We start from the raw sequence: 16845 nt of genomic DNA, 5'->3' as shown, positions 1-16845 counted from the left end.
CAACCACCACGCTTGTTTTCAAGTCAACATTCCACTTTGCCTTCTGTTTGTGCAGTCATTTTAACATTGTAATTTTTCTCACATCATGTATTTTATCACTTTTTATTATGTTGCATGTCATCTATGTCTTTATGTAAAAAGCATTATAGTATGCTAACTAGACCTGAAGATGCCATCCAATTGGCGAAAGCGCAAGTCATATATTTTATCAGTCTTACTAATAAACCGTGTATAGTTTTTATACTAGACTTATGCAGAGTTGAGACAGAAAACTTTACTAATAAACCGTGAATAAGCTATGGACGTATAAACAGGCTGTAACTATACAATGGGAATTGCTTTGCAGTAGTTATATACACTAAACCCCTTGTTTAAGCGTTGTATATAGAGAAAAAATGGCCGCCCCTCTAACAGCTGTTCGTATCGACTGTCACTTTATGATGATGGTTGCCTAGTAACCAAAGAGCACAGAATAATTAGAATAATATTGCTGTAGCTTGTACTCTTTGACCAAAATATAGTATGGTAATCGATTAGAGCCAGTTGTACTATCGATACTTAACACGCCACACTAGAGCGCTCTACCGGATGCAATAAAGAACCTCAGATATTCTATTATCTTTCGTAAGGAAGTCATGACGAAACTATATCGTAGCTGTGTAACAGTTACACTGTTATACACGACGTATGTAGTGATTATTAGTAAGGAATTTACACACGATTTATAAACGAGCTACTCATTGTATAAGTATAAGACAGTTAAACGTCTATATATAGAGTCTTTATTAGTGAGACTGTATGTGTATAACCTAATGTAATTTCTTGTACTACTCATTAGGTTAAAAATAGACAGTTATTGAAGGATTTATGATACTTATTTTTCGTCCACACCTGTGGAGTAACGGTCAGCGCGTCTGGCAGTGAAACTAGGTGGCCCGGGTTCGAATCCCGGTCGGGGCAAGTTACCTGGTTGAGGTTTTTTCCGGGGTTTTCCCTCAACCCAATATGAGCAAATGCTGGGTAACTTTCGGTGCTGGACCCCGGACTCATTTCACCTCATTATCACCTTCATCTCATTCAGACGCTAAATAACCTTAGATGTTGATACAGCGTCGTAAAATAACCTAATAAAATAAAAAGATACTTATTTTCATTCAAACGTTAACTTGTCGGACCAACATGCTTTTTAAAAATACAGCAGTGTTTCTTCGCTCGTGATACTTGTCCGAGCGTAACGACCTGCAACATCTCCAGTCATATCTGTCGTCAATATCCAATAAAATCCGTTAGCATTTCCTGGACAGCTTCGAACCAGTCTCGTGATAAGCTGTTCTGCTCTCCGAACGCCAAAAAGTCGAATTTTCGTCTGCTTGAAATAAAATCCCTCCATTTCGTTCATACCGTAATCCGCACGGCTGGTAATTAGCAGATAACACTTGTTTATTGATGAGCATAATGGAGCCACATAGGATTAAGTTTTAACAAAATGAGAGTGGATAACGCTGCGAGCGCGAACAAAACTTCTGATCTTATTACTCCTAATAGTCAGCAATTCCGTGGACCCGTGCTGCTGTACAGTTTATCCCAGAATGCAAGTACTGGTCATTGATGCCATGTGATTAGTTTTCGCGCGTGGTTATGTTATGTAGGTACAGTCCCGGAAACAAAAAATGGCTCGACTCTTGAAGCTCCTCACAGAGCGCGATTCACACCACAACGGTTTCAACCCAGTATTATTTGAATAGTATGCGGATGACGTGAATATGTTAGGAGAAAATCCACAAACGATTAGGGAAAACGCGGAAATTCTACTTGAAGCAAGTAAAGAGATAGGGTTGGAAGTAAATCCCGAAAAGACTAAGTATATGATTATGTCTCGTGATCAGAATATTGTACGAAATGGAACTATAAAAGTTGGAGATTTATCCTTCGAAGAGATGGAAAAATTCAAATATCTTGGAGCAACAGTAACAAATGTAAATGACACTCAGGAGGAAATTAAACGCAGAATAAATATGGGAAATGCCTGTTATTATTCGGTTGAGAAGCTTTTATCATCCAGTCTGCTGTCAAAAAATCTGACAATTTATAAAACAGTTATATTACCGGTTCTTCTGTATGGCTGTGAAACTTGGACTCTCACTTTGAGAGAGGAACATAGGTTAAGGGTGTTTGAGAATAAGGTGCTTATGAAAATATTTAGGGCTAAGAGGGATGAAGTTACAGGAGAATGGAGAAAGTTACACAACACAGAACTGCACGCATTGTATTCTTCACCTGACATAATTAGGAACATTAAATCCAGACGTTTGAGATGGGCAGGGCATGTAGCACGTATGGGCGAATCCAGAAATGCATATAGAGTGTTTGTTGGGAGGCCAGAGGGGAAAAGACCTTTGGAGAGGCCGAGATGTAGATGGGAAGATAATATTAAAATGGATTTGAGGGAGGTGGGATATGATGATAGAGAATGGATTAATCTTGCTCAGGATAGGGACCGATGGCGGGCTTATGTGAGGGCGGCAATGAACCTCCGGGTTCCTTAAAAGCCAGTAAGTAAGTAAATAAGTAGTACATGAAGGTATTTCACAACTAATGCAAAAAGTGCGAAATTAATCTGAAAAAGGTGAAATTAATACCTAAGAGTTATTATTAAACAAACACGGTACAGCATGACAACCCCGATTATGACGATTGTTAGCAAGCATTCTGACAGCTGTGTGCTAGCGTGCTCACAGACTGCAGAGATCAGGGTTCGGATACTGTGGAGGAAAGAGTTTTTAAAATTAATTTATGCTCGACCATGCCGAAATGTAGTAATTATACACCTGGTAGCACTCCTTTAATGCATGTCATTAAAGTACACCTATTCATTAAAGTTCAGGTTTTCGATTATTCTCGGATATGCAATCGAAAGACAACTAGCAAAACGTCACGCAGGCTGGAAATCCAATACTGTCGCAGAAGGTTATGTTCTGTTACTATAATAATTAGCGTTAATTGTAAATAATATTTAAATGAATTCAATTTGTCATCTCGTTTTTCAATGTCGAATTCAATTTCAAGGTTATATCAAGTTAAAACGAGATTACATCAAGGTCGTCGACATTGGTTTCGGGGAAAAAATCAATACTTTCGCGTCTGCACACATCTCACAATTCACGAGATTGTACAAGGTCAGTTCCCTTCCCATTCACATAAGATAACGTGAAAGATGAATAATTTCAAGTTAGAAATATGGTCGAGCATAAAAAGTCGTATGAAACTTGCCTATAATTAAGACGCTCGTATGAAAATTATGAAACTCGCTTCCGCTAGTTTCATAAACATCCTCGCGTCTTAATTAGTATCATTATAGGCTCGTTGCATAATGTACTATTAGCAGGTTAATTTCGTGTACCATAATTCTAATTTACTTCACGATTTATAAAAATTCATTTACTATTAAGAATAGATCAATTTTCATCGCATCTTTTCAAATGACTTCCAGGTTACGACAACAACGGACGTAAAATGAATTTCCGTAACTGCCAAAGCAATCTGCTTTGGAGACTGAGCATGCGCAATGCGTTCAATCTGGAACTTAGAACATTCAGGCAGGAAATTCATGCGGGCCATTTTCTTTTCTGGAAATGTACATCATTTCAGCATTGAAACAGCGCACTAATATGTTTTTGTCAACAGTTTCACTAGATTTTATTTCTCAAAACTTTATAGAGACTGTGTGGTGAACATAGCATCTGAAATTAAAAAACGTATTAAAAAGCTTGAAAAATCCAATGATTATGACATTATTATTACTGAAATAGGAGGAACAGTAGGAGATATAGAAATTCTTCCTTATATCGAAACTGTTCGTCAGTTGAAATGGGAATTAGGAGAATCCAATGGATTGGTTATTCATTTAACTTTACTACCTTACGGTTGTAGTTCGACGTCCAAACGACATTGGCGTTTTGCAAAAGGCCCGCATATTCTATGTAGATGTACAGGACATCATTGTATTTTCACTAATATTTCTAATATTAACCTGGCTATACCTTTGGATTAACGCTTGAGAACCGGAAACACCGTTTTCTACCTCCTTCCACGAATAGAGTTCGATGATACTGGCGTAAAATATAAACAAATCACGTTACTAGGTATGGGAGGGAAGAAAAGTAGTTCATCCATTTACGTAAACTAAGAAATATCGTAATTTTGAGTTTGATAATTGTCATTAGGTTTTTGTTTAATCAAAATACAGTACAGTATTAACAATGAGTGTTTTTACTCACGAATTGGGCTGTCCATGTGGACGTATTCATTATGCAGTGTATATTATACTATCTACAGCACATTAGCGTATAGAGAATGAAGTTAAATTGAAAAATAATCATAATATGGATATTTAAACACATTTTCGAAAATTGTGGCCGTTCATTTCGATACAGGCTTCAGTTCTTTTGTGCATATTATCGTACTATAAACTATTGTACCTAATTCCAATTAGGCCTACCAATTTCGTCCTTCGTACTAGTAACTCATGTTCAAATAATTCTGTACCTACTCTATAAAAGAGTACCTTACGTAGTACTGTAAATTCGATCTTCACTTCCTGCCCGATCCGAAAAGATAAAAATACTCAGAATGTTATCTGCTGTCACGTGACAGTTAATTACTTAACGAAGCTCTTTTATTTAAGTTATTTTGAAGAGTTGCATAATATTACGTAGACGTCCAATTCCTAACAGAAATTAATATTTTCACAAAAGAGCTAAGATAGCCCAGTCACTAGCCTTTAGAGAGGGGCGAGCAGAAGCGGATAGGGGAAACCGGGATGCGACGTAAGCAAACGGGCGAAAATATGATTCAATATTGAAAGCTCTTTCGTCACTGCAAAACGCGAACATATTTCTGGAACGTACTATACTCACTTAAGTACTGTGTGTAGGACGGTTGGAAGTTTACTAGTGGAGGGGGTGAGAGTGAAGTACATTAAAAAACTCAGGTACAATAAAAATTGAAGTAAAAATAAAATGATGTCCCTGTACAATAGGTCTGCTCGAATTGGAATAAAACTGCTCCAGAAAATTACCCGTGTAATACTACCAACTGTTACCCACATAACCTGTACATACCCTCGCCCTAAACTTTGGAAACAAGCCCTCATTAGACCTATCCCGAAAACTGCAATGTATATCTCACTACATAAATCTCTGAAAGGATATGCAATTCTTTGCAATGCCTTGGTCCTTCAAAGGCAATTTTTGCTAATATTTCAAAGAAAACCCATATTTTATTAAGAATAACTGTATTCTATGTCCATCCTTCCATAGTAAATTGACTCCTAGATGCCGATTGTGAACAAAATAATGCAATAGTTCAGAGGAATTCGCTATATAAAGACAGGACAAGCCGAAAACTGAAGCCAGTTCTTCGCGGAGTGTTGTCACGGAAATCGACTACATCTCCGAAATGTAAGGAAAGATTTCATTTCACACGCGCTGGGGTGGAGTCCCTCGCCGGCCCGGACCAATCTGGCACGCTTCCAGACTCTCCACAACTTTCTGGTGCATCTTAAAGTTGATCTTCCCTTCGAGATTTGACCTGGATTCTCAGAGTCGACCTGTTACTAGGCAACGCTTCCAGGTCGACCTGGGAACAGGATCCGTCTACACACGAGACAATTATTATTATTATTATTGTATGTATGTATTTACACTGCAAGTGGGCAAGCACCCGGTGGCAGTGGTATACACAATATTAACAATACACAATAAAATGATAAGCAATACACAATAAAATTTACAATACACAATACAATTTTACAACACATATACAATTTTACACACAATACAATAATAATACACAATACAATTTAACACAATAATAATAAAACATAAAATAAAATACCTAATTTTACAATACAACCTACATAATTATGTATAGGCCCTACATAAGTTTCAATAGTCTTTCACTTTACTCTCATCTCATTCCCTGTAGTGGCACTATGACGCATTTCACTGACACTTTAGCACACATTTCATTGACACTCTGTAACACATTTCACTGACACTATAGAACACATTTCATTGACGCTATAAATTATCACTGATCGGAACTGTTCACTGCACTGTAAAACCATAACTTCACTGACTCACCTCGCTTCACTGATACAACAGTTCAAATAAGTCAAATAATTGCATTCTTATGCATACTTATAAACAGAACTACATTTAAACTAAACATTTCTAGTCTATTTCTAGTCTAAGGCCCTCTTACACGCTAGTTTTAAATAATTTACAATAATTTACTATTATTATTATTATTATTATTATTATTACTATTACTATTATTATTCTGAGTGTCTATTATTAGTGTTATTTATTTATTTAACCTGGTAGACATAAGGCCATCAGGCCTTCTCTTCCCCTCTACCAGGGGATTACAACGACAATATTAAGAATACAATTACAATTATAATTATAATTAATATTAAATTTACAAATACAATAAAAATCAAAGTACTAAAAGATTAACTGATTAATAAAAGCTAGACAGTTTATTGTAAAAGTTAAGAAGAGAGAAAAAAAATGTATTAACAAAGTAAAAATTAAACCTACTCTACGCAGTAAGAAAATGCTTAATAAGTTTGCTTTTGAACGCTACTAAATTCCGACAGTCTCTGATGTCACTGGGTAGGGTATTCCACAAGCGCGAGAGCGAGATTGTGTATGATGATGAATACGATGATGTCTTATGTGTTGGTATGGCTAGTATGCGACTATTTTGCGTGCGTGTGAAGAGATTATGATATGATGACAGGTAATTGAAACGGGAGGCAAGGTAGGTAGGTGTAGAGGTGTGAAGGACTTGGAAAAGGAGAACAAGCGAATGAAAATTTCTACGTTCCTTAAGCCGTAGCCAGTTTAGAGTATGGAAGGATGCCGACGATTAAAAAAATTTTCGTATAATCAAAAGTAGTGCTACTGTCAATCACTTCAATGTGACATTAACTTAGTTGCAAAATGGTTGAATGACAAAGGTATGAAAATTAACGTCTCGAAGAATAATTTAACAACCTTTTCTAGAAAAAGTTCTACTCTGAAATTTAATTATTATGTAAATAAAGTTCTGATTAACAGAACGGATTGTGTAAAAGATCTGGGACTATTCATTGACAGTAAATTGTATTTTCATAGTCACGTTGATTACATTTACAATCACGCAATCAGAATGCTAGGAATAATAGGTCAATAACTTATTCTTTTTCCACGCCCGATTCTCTTTTAATGCTATACTATACATTGGTGCGATCGAAACTCGAATATGCATCTGTAGTTTGGAACTCGATTACAACTACGGACTCGGCTAAATTAGAAAATATACAAAGAAAATTTATATCTTTATGTTCATTCAGATTTCTGCCTATTAACTCCGGGTATAGTTACGAGAGAAAATGCGAATATTTTAATTGTCAAAACCTATACGTTAGACGCCATGAGCTAGATTATCTGTTCTTTTGTAAAGTCCTCAAAAGTGATATATCCTGTGACTCCTTCTTAAACATATTACCTTACGTATTCTGTCGAAAGATATGAGAGCCCACAAACTTTTCTATAATATAAATTCGAAATTTCTTTCACCAGTCTCCAGATGCATTAAAAATGCCAACATGCATGGCTGCGAATTCGCTCCCTTCAATGTATAGACTTAGTTTGCTCTTGGCAGCGATTTATCATTTATGTATTCTTTCAGAAATTGTACTTAATTTTCATTGTATCATCACTACTATTCCCATACTATAATAACCAGGGAACGGATTTATATGGACTAAAAATATATGAAATATGTAAATATATATGTAGTTATTTTTACCAAAATATGGAATTAAATATGGATTTTTACCAAAATATGGAATTAAATATGGACTTAAAATTATAAAAAAATGACTATGTACGTTAAATATTGGTACATTTTAATCAAACTAAACAAAAAATATAATGGACGTACCTTATCTTCCAATGTAGTTTCAACAAAAAAACACAATTTTTATTGTCTGTTACCATAACAATAGGTTACAAACATTTCTTTCAAGTGCTGAAAAGTGAATCTTCTTCTATTGTCTCTGAGGATAGATTTATACTGACTAAAAGAGCGTTCGACGTCACAAGAAGTAACTGGTACATAATTCAATTTCACAATGTCTGCTGGGGATAAGTCCAAGTTAATCTTCACTGTTGATTCACCACTCATCACAGCAACAACCTTTTGTAGTTCTTCATATCCAGGGTTTTTTGAAAGTACAGTGTCCACCTTAGCTCTTACTGCATCTGCAACTTTACCTCTACCACGATTCAGTTGTTCCACAGTACTATTTATAATTTCAAAACTTTCAGATAGTGAAAGGTGCCTATTTTGGAGACTTTTGAGCGTTTTTATGATGCATGAAAATGTATGCTGAATGTGAGCTAAGTCATTCTTCACACTTATGTCACAGGTAACTGTTTTCGCAGTATCAATTGAGACTGCATCTTCAGAGTCCAATGCAAGGAGAACATTGTTAATAGAGTCTATATGTTCGGCATAATATTCAACTGCTTCTAGCCATGTACCCCATCTAGTTAAAATTGGCTTTGGTGGCAATGGAATTTCAGGGTACATTTCTTTCAACACGTTAACTCTACTGGGAGCTTTGAGAAATACTTTTTTCACTGATGAAATCAACAAATCTACTTTAGGGAAATTGTCTCTGACCACTTCTGCCACACGATGAAATGCATGCGCCACACAAGTAAAATGAGTCAATTTAGGATATACAACAGATAATGCTTGTCCAGCTTTGACCATATAAGGGGCAGCATCGCTAATAAAGAATAACACATTATCGTACATAATACCCTTTGGCCACAGGATACCCATAGCTTCGTTGAACAGTTTAACTATAGTTTTGTTATTGCACTTTTCTAGAACATCACAATGTAAAAGAATTCGTTCAGAATATTGTTCACTTAACAAACCGATAACTACATTACCAACAAGTCTACCTTCTTTGTCGGGAGTCTCATCAATGGAAACCCAAATTGAACTATCTTTAATTTCATCTCTTATCTTCTGTATTGTCTCATCGTAGATGGATGGAGCATACGTCTTCCTAAGTGTTGACTCATCCGGGATTGTATGTTGAGTATATTTTTCAAGGAATTCCCTGAAGACCTTATTCTTTAGTTTGTAGAGAGGAATATCAGCAGAGATGAGAGAACGGCACAGGTCGATGTTAAACTCAGATCTTACATTCGATGTTGTTGGTTGTGTTAAAAACAATTGTCTCTGCTTGGAATTTAGTTGTTTGTTGGCCTGATGTTTACTAGTTGTAATGTGTTGTTGCACCAGGAACTTTTGTGTAGATGATACTGCACACTGACACAAATTACAAAATAATATTTTATTGTCAGTTGATAAACCATCTTCTTTAAATTCTGAAATGTAACTTGTTAGTTTTGATTTTAAATTGACTGAATGACGTACTTTTGGCATATTTACCGTCTTTATAGTATGATTTACAAAACTGAACCTATGTGTACTCTGACTGGCATTTAACTGTTGAGCTGCACAACTGAAGTCTGTTAAAAATTTTAAATTAAATTAATACAGTTTTGTAACTTACTTTCCCATTGTTGATAGGACTGCTAATTTTCAAATAACTCTGATGTTAAAGGGATTACTGAACATGTGTTTAAATCTCTATTGTTGAAATGTATTTTTAAAAGTTAATGGAATTTTGTTTTGTTTTATTGTTAAACCTAATATAATATGGACTGTTTTATATGAAATATGGAAAATATATGGAAATTAACGAAAATATGTACTAAACTCTAAAATATGGAAAAATATGGAAAATAAAAGTAGGATTTTTCAACCCTACACATTGTGAAACATAAAGATAATGCAAAATATAAATTATATTAGCTTTATAAGTAAATATGTATTTACATATAAATCCTTTCCCTGATAATAACTTATTAAATAGATTAGAGAAAAATTCGCAAATCAAACTATCAGGTATAACTCCCTGTAAAGTTGATTTGAATAATTTCGAGGGAAAAATTGTTCCGGGGCCGGGCATCGAACCCGGGAACTTTGGTTTACGTACGTTAAACAAAAGGTCCCGGGTTCGATGCCCGGCTCCGGAACAATTTTTCCATCGAAATTATTGTAGAGAAAAATTCTTTGTTCAAGATTGTTTATGTTTATTTTTATTTTATAATCATTTTTATTTATATATATCCAGTTATTAGCATTACAATTTAATCTACTGATTTCAAATTATCATTATTATTATTATTATTATTATTATTATTATTATTATTATTATTATTATCAGCTACCGGCGTGGCTCAGTCGGTTAAGGCGCTTGCCTGTCGGTCTGAAGTTGCGTGCGGGCCCGGGTTCGATCCCCGCTTGGGCTGATTACCTGGTTGAGTTTTTCCCGAGGTTTTCCCCAACCGTAATGTGAATGCAAGGTAATCTATGGTGAATCCTCGTCCTCATCTCGCTATCACTAATGTCATCGACGCTAAATAAGCTAGTAGTTGATACAGCGGCGTTAAATAACCAATTAAAATTATTATTATTGTAAATTAATTGTATTCAAAATTTAATTGTTTAGTCTGTATTATTATTGAATCACTTCTGCTGGCTGTCATTGGCCATGACTTGACCAGCACATTAATATTATAATAAATAAATAAATAAAATTAGTCTTCATACCACTTTATCGTGTTGCTACGCATTTCTTCAATCGTTCTCGCTGCGTTACCCTCTTTCCTTCCACGGGCATTTCCATGTTCTGTCGGATATCTTAACAGACAATTTATCTTGGTTTTCAGACTTACTGCTGAGAAGGGCCAAACCTTTCCCACTCCACTTCTTCCAATAATAACATCAGACTATGCAGTTCTGTAGTCAGACAGGCTTGCTGAACAAGTTCAGATGTAGGAAGGCGATAACGTCAATAATGACGAGATTATGATTATGAGTGACGACATGAATAGCAATGATTATGATATGAAAAGGCGACAAAATTTTGACATAATAAATAATTCACCACAACGAAATTATTTTGAAACAGTGAGGTATCACAGGTGACGAATATATTACAATGAAGGAATTTGATGATGACGAGATGGATATCTGGTGAAGGGACGAGATGAGAAATATGATTGTGCAATGAAACCGTTACGAGATGATGGAAGGGAAGCTGAATGAAAAGGGGACGAGATGATTAATGTGATGGCGGGATGTGAACCAGAGTGCTGCATTGGAGTTAAATCGCTCGCTTGAACTCGGTCGAGTGTCGCACCCTCGAGTGAGATACGATCAGTCGTGATACGCTCGTAATAAATAGAAGCACAGTACAAGGTCATCTCACCGACATGTCTTATCTTGTATGGAAGGCGACAGATAAGATACACATATGTTTTGCTCACACGGTAAAAATAAGGCTTTATTTTCTGCGTTTATGACAAACGTTTAATGGAACAGTCAATGGGACGTACCAAAACAGGAACATGAAGTTATAAATAAAATAGTATAAAAAACTTCGATATACAGTTATTATTGCTAATTAATAATTATTCAATATTTGATTTACCAGATATATAATATGATAGGTCCATACATAGTGTTCCGCCTATATACTGCGACAATGTAGAAACGCTTTACAAAATATTATTGATATAGCAGTAGATTAATAACAATATTAGTACAGAAATAACGTCACAGAAAATATAATAAAACGAATAATCATGCTGAACAACTGTTACAGACGCAAAGATTGAAACACTAATTATTAGAGATTATTATTATTATTATTATTATTATTATTATTATTATATTATTATTATTATTACTACTACTATTACTGCTACTACACTACTGCTAGAAAACTTGATAAGGTTCTTGCATTATCGTGATTGTGTTCTCCGTTTATAATAATTACATTTACATCCAATAACATCTATCAGATGTGGCAAAAACAAAATCACTCCTGTGTGGGGGGGGGGGGAACATTTACCTACAACATTTATATTACATTTTAAAGCAAGTTTTGTAGTTGTACTATGGAGAGGTTAGTTAAACACTGCAACGTTTTGAAATGATAAACATCTATGATGTTACTACACAGTTCATCACTCTAACAAGAACTAATGTCTAACGCTCGGCTTATACCGTTCGAGGATTTATCGCTCGTGACAATTTTACCCATCATGCTTGTGCGCTACCTATCGGATTATGCTATGAACTACTTGGCACTCGAGCGAAAAGTCCGATGCAGACCTCTGATGTGAACATTCCATAAAAAGCTCTTACAATATTAATGAGACACCTCAGAGTGGTGCTGAAGAGATGAATAGGGGACCAATAATTCAAATTATACAATCAAGATGAAGAGATGGCACGAGACGAGGAAGGAAGCAATTCCGGAAGTCGAACATGGTTCCAAATTTCTCCCGTCAGCTGACAGCTCCCTTAAAGGACACGAGGTAAGATGTCCGGCTATTGCACTGAGAATTTCTCCGACTACAGGTGTAGCTACAGGTGGTAACCGGGAGGAACCTGGAGAATTCCTCAGCACTCCAGGACTAAGGGGTTTTGGTCGCCAGTCATGGAATGAGTTGTGATGCCGTTGCACTACGCATTCCTCTCCAGCCATCAAATCCGTACGACATACGGTCTCCCTATATGGATCGTGTCCAAGCAAGAAGGTACCACTTATCCAGATCTGATCTACCACCACTGCTATTAACAAGTGTGAGGAACATGCACCATGGCGGACGATCGATTGGACGCTGTACAAACACAAGTGGTGTCGTATTTACCCGAAAATGGAAACGAATTTGTAGAGACTGTTCGTCGAGTGACCAGAAAAAATGAATAACCTCGAGGAAAACAACCGCAAAGACTCCGTCACGCAGATGTCTGAACACCGATACTGTTCTCACCAGTATCAGCACGTCGCTGCTGTATAAAAACTGCCCGGATTTCACACGGATATTCAGAAACAATTGAAACGACAGCTCCGCATAACAAACACGCTGCGCTATGAATAAAACAATACGACGGCGGCGCCTCCAGTACACAACGCCTTATGGGATATGCAACTTAATTAGCAGTCACTTAGCAGGGTTTGTCTACAGTGCAGGCGCTTGCCTATTACAGCAACGACGCAGTAATGTATAAAAAGGGTCCATATCACTGCCGGATTGCAAGAACATTACGGCACACTGCTTATACATCACGAACAAGAGAAACACGGCGCGCGTTCTAATCTCGTTCCTTCATCATTCTGCGTTGTGCCGACAGACGATTCTGGTGCGGGAGACGATTAAACGTGTGAAGACAGATTCTGCTGTGCGACTGGCAGCATTTCCACGCCGACGAAACTAACTGCACAAATTTGTATAGCTTAATGAAAGTATGCTACTTTGTATTGTATATATTTGTATAGTTTTGGCCGATGAATTGTATATGCTTTAAATTGAATAGTAATCTATATAGCTCTACTGATAAATTGTTTGTGTTTGTAATTTGAAATAGTTTGCTTGAGATGTATTATCAATTTCTGTATATCACAAATGGTTGAATTGTTTATGCCTTAAATTTAATTAAATTGTTTTATATTATAATATAGCTCAACTGATGAATGATCGTTTGCGTTTGTAAATTTAATAATCTGATTGGCTATGCATTGTATACTTTTAGTAGAGCCATCGATGTAGCTCAGTCGGCAGACTCGCTGGGCTGCTGATCCGGAGCTGCGTTCGGGCTTGGGTTGGATCCCCATTTGGACTTTGGTTTCTTCGGAGGTTTTCCCCAGCCGTGGGACTGAAGCCGGATGGTCTATGGCGAGTGCTTGGCATCAACCCCTTTGATTTGATTACCCCCCTTTGATTTGATTACCTGGTTGGGTTTTTCCGAGGTTTACCCTACCGAAAAGGCAAATGCCGGGTAATATTTTGGCGAATCCTCGGACCTCATCTCATCTCACTACATCTCGCCAAAATGTAAAAAAAAAATGTACAAAATTGTAAAAATTGTAGAAAATTACTAAATTGTAAAACTATAAAAATTTGTAAAAATTGTAATTGTAATATTGTAAAATGTTGACATGTTCCACATCTTAAAGCTTCATTGCTCACGTAAGATGTATGGAATAAAATAAATGAATGAATGAATGACTTCACTAAAAATGGCGAACCTCAACAGGTAACTAAAATCATGATTATTCACACCATTATTACAACGGACGTAACATGCATGACACATTAAATTATCGATATAGTTCTTTCTCCTTCCTGAAAAGAATACTATTTTGGAAATGACCGGTTCGTTTGCAAATGTTCATTATTGTCAGTTCCCACCAAATTCTCCTCCTCCTCGAGGTGCTACAACATCATGGATGTGTTTCGGCCTTTTCTTTATACTAGTACTACACTATGTGGTCAATATGAGGACATACACTTTACACTTTGTGATGAGGGTACTAAGAAAAGACTCTGATAAATCCAAACAGAGTGCATATAAATCACTAGTACGTTCAGTAATGGAATATGGTGCTGCATGTTGGGATCCTTCAGATTAGAACATATTAAGACACTGGAAAAGATTCAAAAATGGGCTCTCAAGTGTTGTCGGAAAAATTCACCATTAAAATGGGACACACTCACGGACAGGAGAACGCGAATTCGATTATGCGCAGTGTTCAAAACATACAGAGGTGAGCCTGCCTGGAGAGAAATAAAAAAATAGGTTGCAGCCGCCAAATTACTCTTCAAGGAACGACCACTCATATAAATTGAGGGAAAGAAGGCAGAGGACGGACACTGGAAAGTTTTCTTTTCTCAATCGTACTATCAGGGACTGGAATGCTTTACCTGCAGACTTACTAAAGGCTTTACCAACAACCAAAAATGTGTTTAAAAATAGGCTTAAGGACTTTACTAATAGACGATAATTATACACAGTATTTAAAGGGTGTAATTCATATTTTGTTATTGAAGTGTTCTATCAGTGAAGAATTATGTTGTGTCAGTGAAGTGTGTTGTGTAAGTGAAACGTGTTCCTGTCAGGGAAGCTTTATAGTTTATAGTGGCAGTGCAAAGTATTTGAACAGTGAAATGTTTTTGAAGTGTTAGTGAAATCAGGATGGAATCAGTGAAATGTGTCGTAGTTCCAGTGCAGTGAGTGAGTTGACAGCGAAATGAGTGTAATGTGGAAAGGTACTTGTGCAGATATGAACATAAATATCATACTCGTGGGTTTCAGTTCGAACATAGGTTTAAGGTACAAATTAGATTTACTTTAAATGTTATTTTAACCGATCGTGCTTAATTTAATTTAGGATGTTCCCTGTTGTTATTATTATTATTATTATTATTATTATTATTATTATTATTATTATTAATTATTATTAGTATTAATTATTAGTATTATTATTAATTGCATTTTTTATTAATTGTGTTTATTATTGTCTTTATTGAGTGTAATTAGTTACCACTGCCACCGGGTATATACCCATTGCAGTGTGAATAAATACATACATACATACATACATACATTCATTCGTTCATACATACATACATACATACATTCGTTCATACATACATACATACATACATACATACATACATACATACATACATACATTCATTCGTTCATACATACATACATACATTCATTCGTTCATACATACATACATACATACATTCATTCGTTCATACATACATACATACATACATACATACATACATACATACATACATACATACATACATACATACATACATTCATTCGTTCATACATACATACATACATTCGTTCATACATTCGTTCATACATACATACATACATACATACATACATACATACATTCATTCGTTCATACATACATACATACATACATACATACATACATACATACATACATACATTCGTTCATACATACATTCATTCGTTCATACATGCATGCATACATACATACATACATACATACATACATACATGCATACATGCGTTCATTCATACATACATACATTCATTCGTTCATACATACATACATACATACATACATACATACATTCATTCGTTCATACATACATACATACATACATACATACATACATTCGTTCATACATACATACATACATACATACATACATACATTCATTCGTTCATACATACATACATACATACATACATACATACATACATACATTCGTTCATACATACATACATACATACATACATACATACATACATACATGCATACATGCGTTCATTCATACATACATACATACATACATTCATTCGTTCATACATACATACATACATACATACATACATACATACATACATACATTCATTCGTTCATACATACATACATACATACATACATACATACATACATACATACATACATACATGCATACATGCGTTCATTCATACATACATACATACATACATTCATTCGTTCATACATACATACATACATACATACATACATTCATTCGTTCATACATACATACATACATACATACATACATACATACATACATACATACATACATTCATTCGTTCATACATACATACATACATACATACATACATTCATTCGTTCATACATACATACATACATACATACATACATACATTCGTTCATACATACATACATACATACATACATACATACATACATACATACATACATACATACATACATACATACATACATACATACAATCAATCCCGTGGAATGGAAATAAATATACGCCTAAGTCGGGAAACGAACCATAGTTACGAAGC

This window comes from Periplaneta americana, chromosome 2 (assembly GCF_040183065.1).
Source record: "Periplaneta americana isolate PAMFEO1 chromosome 2, P.americana_PAMFEO1_priV1, whole genome shotgun sequence".
NCBI lineage: Eukaryota > Metazoa > Arthropoda > Insecta > Blattodea > Blattidae > Periplaneta > Periplaneta americana.
This window is presented reverse-complemented; position numbering follows the sequence as displayed.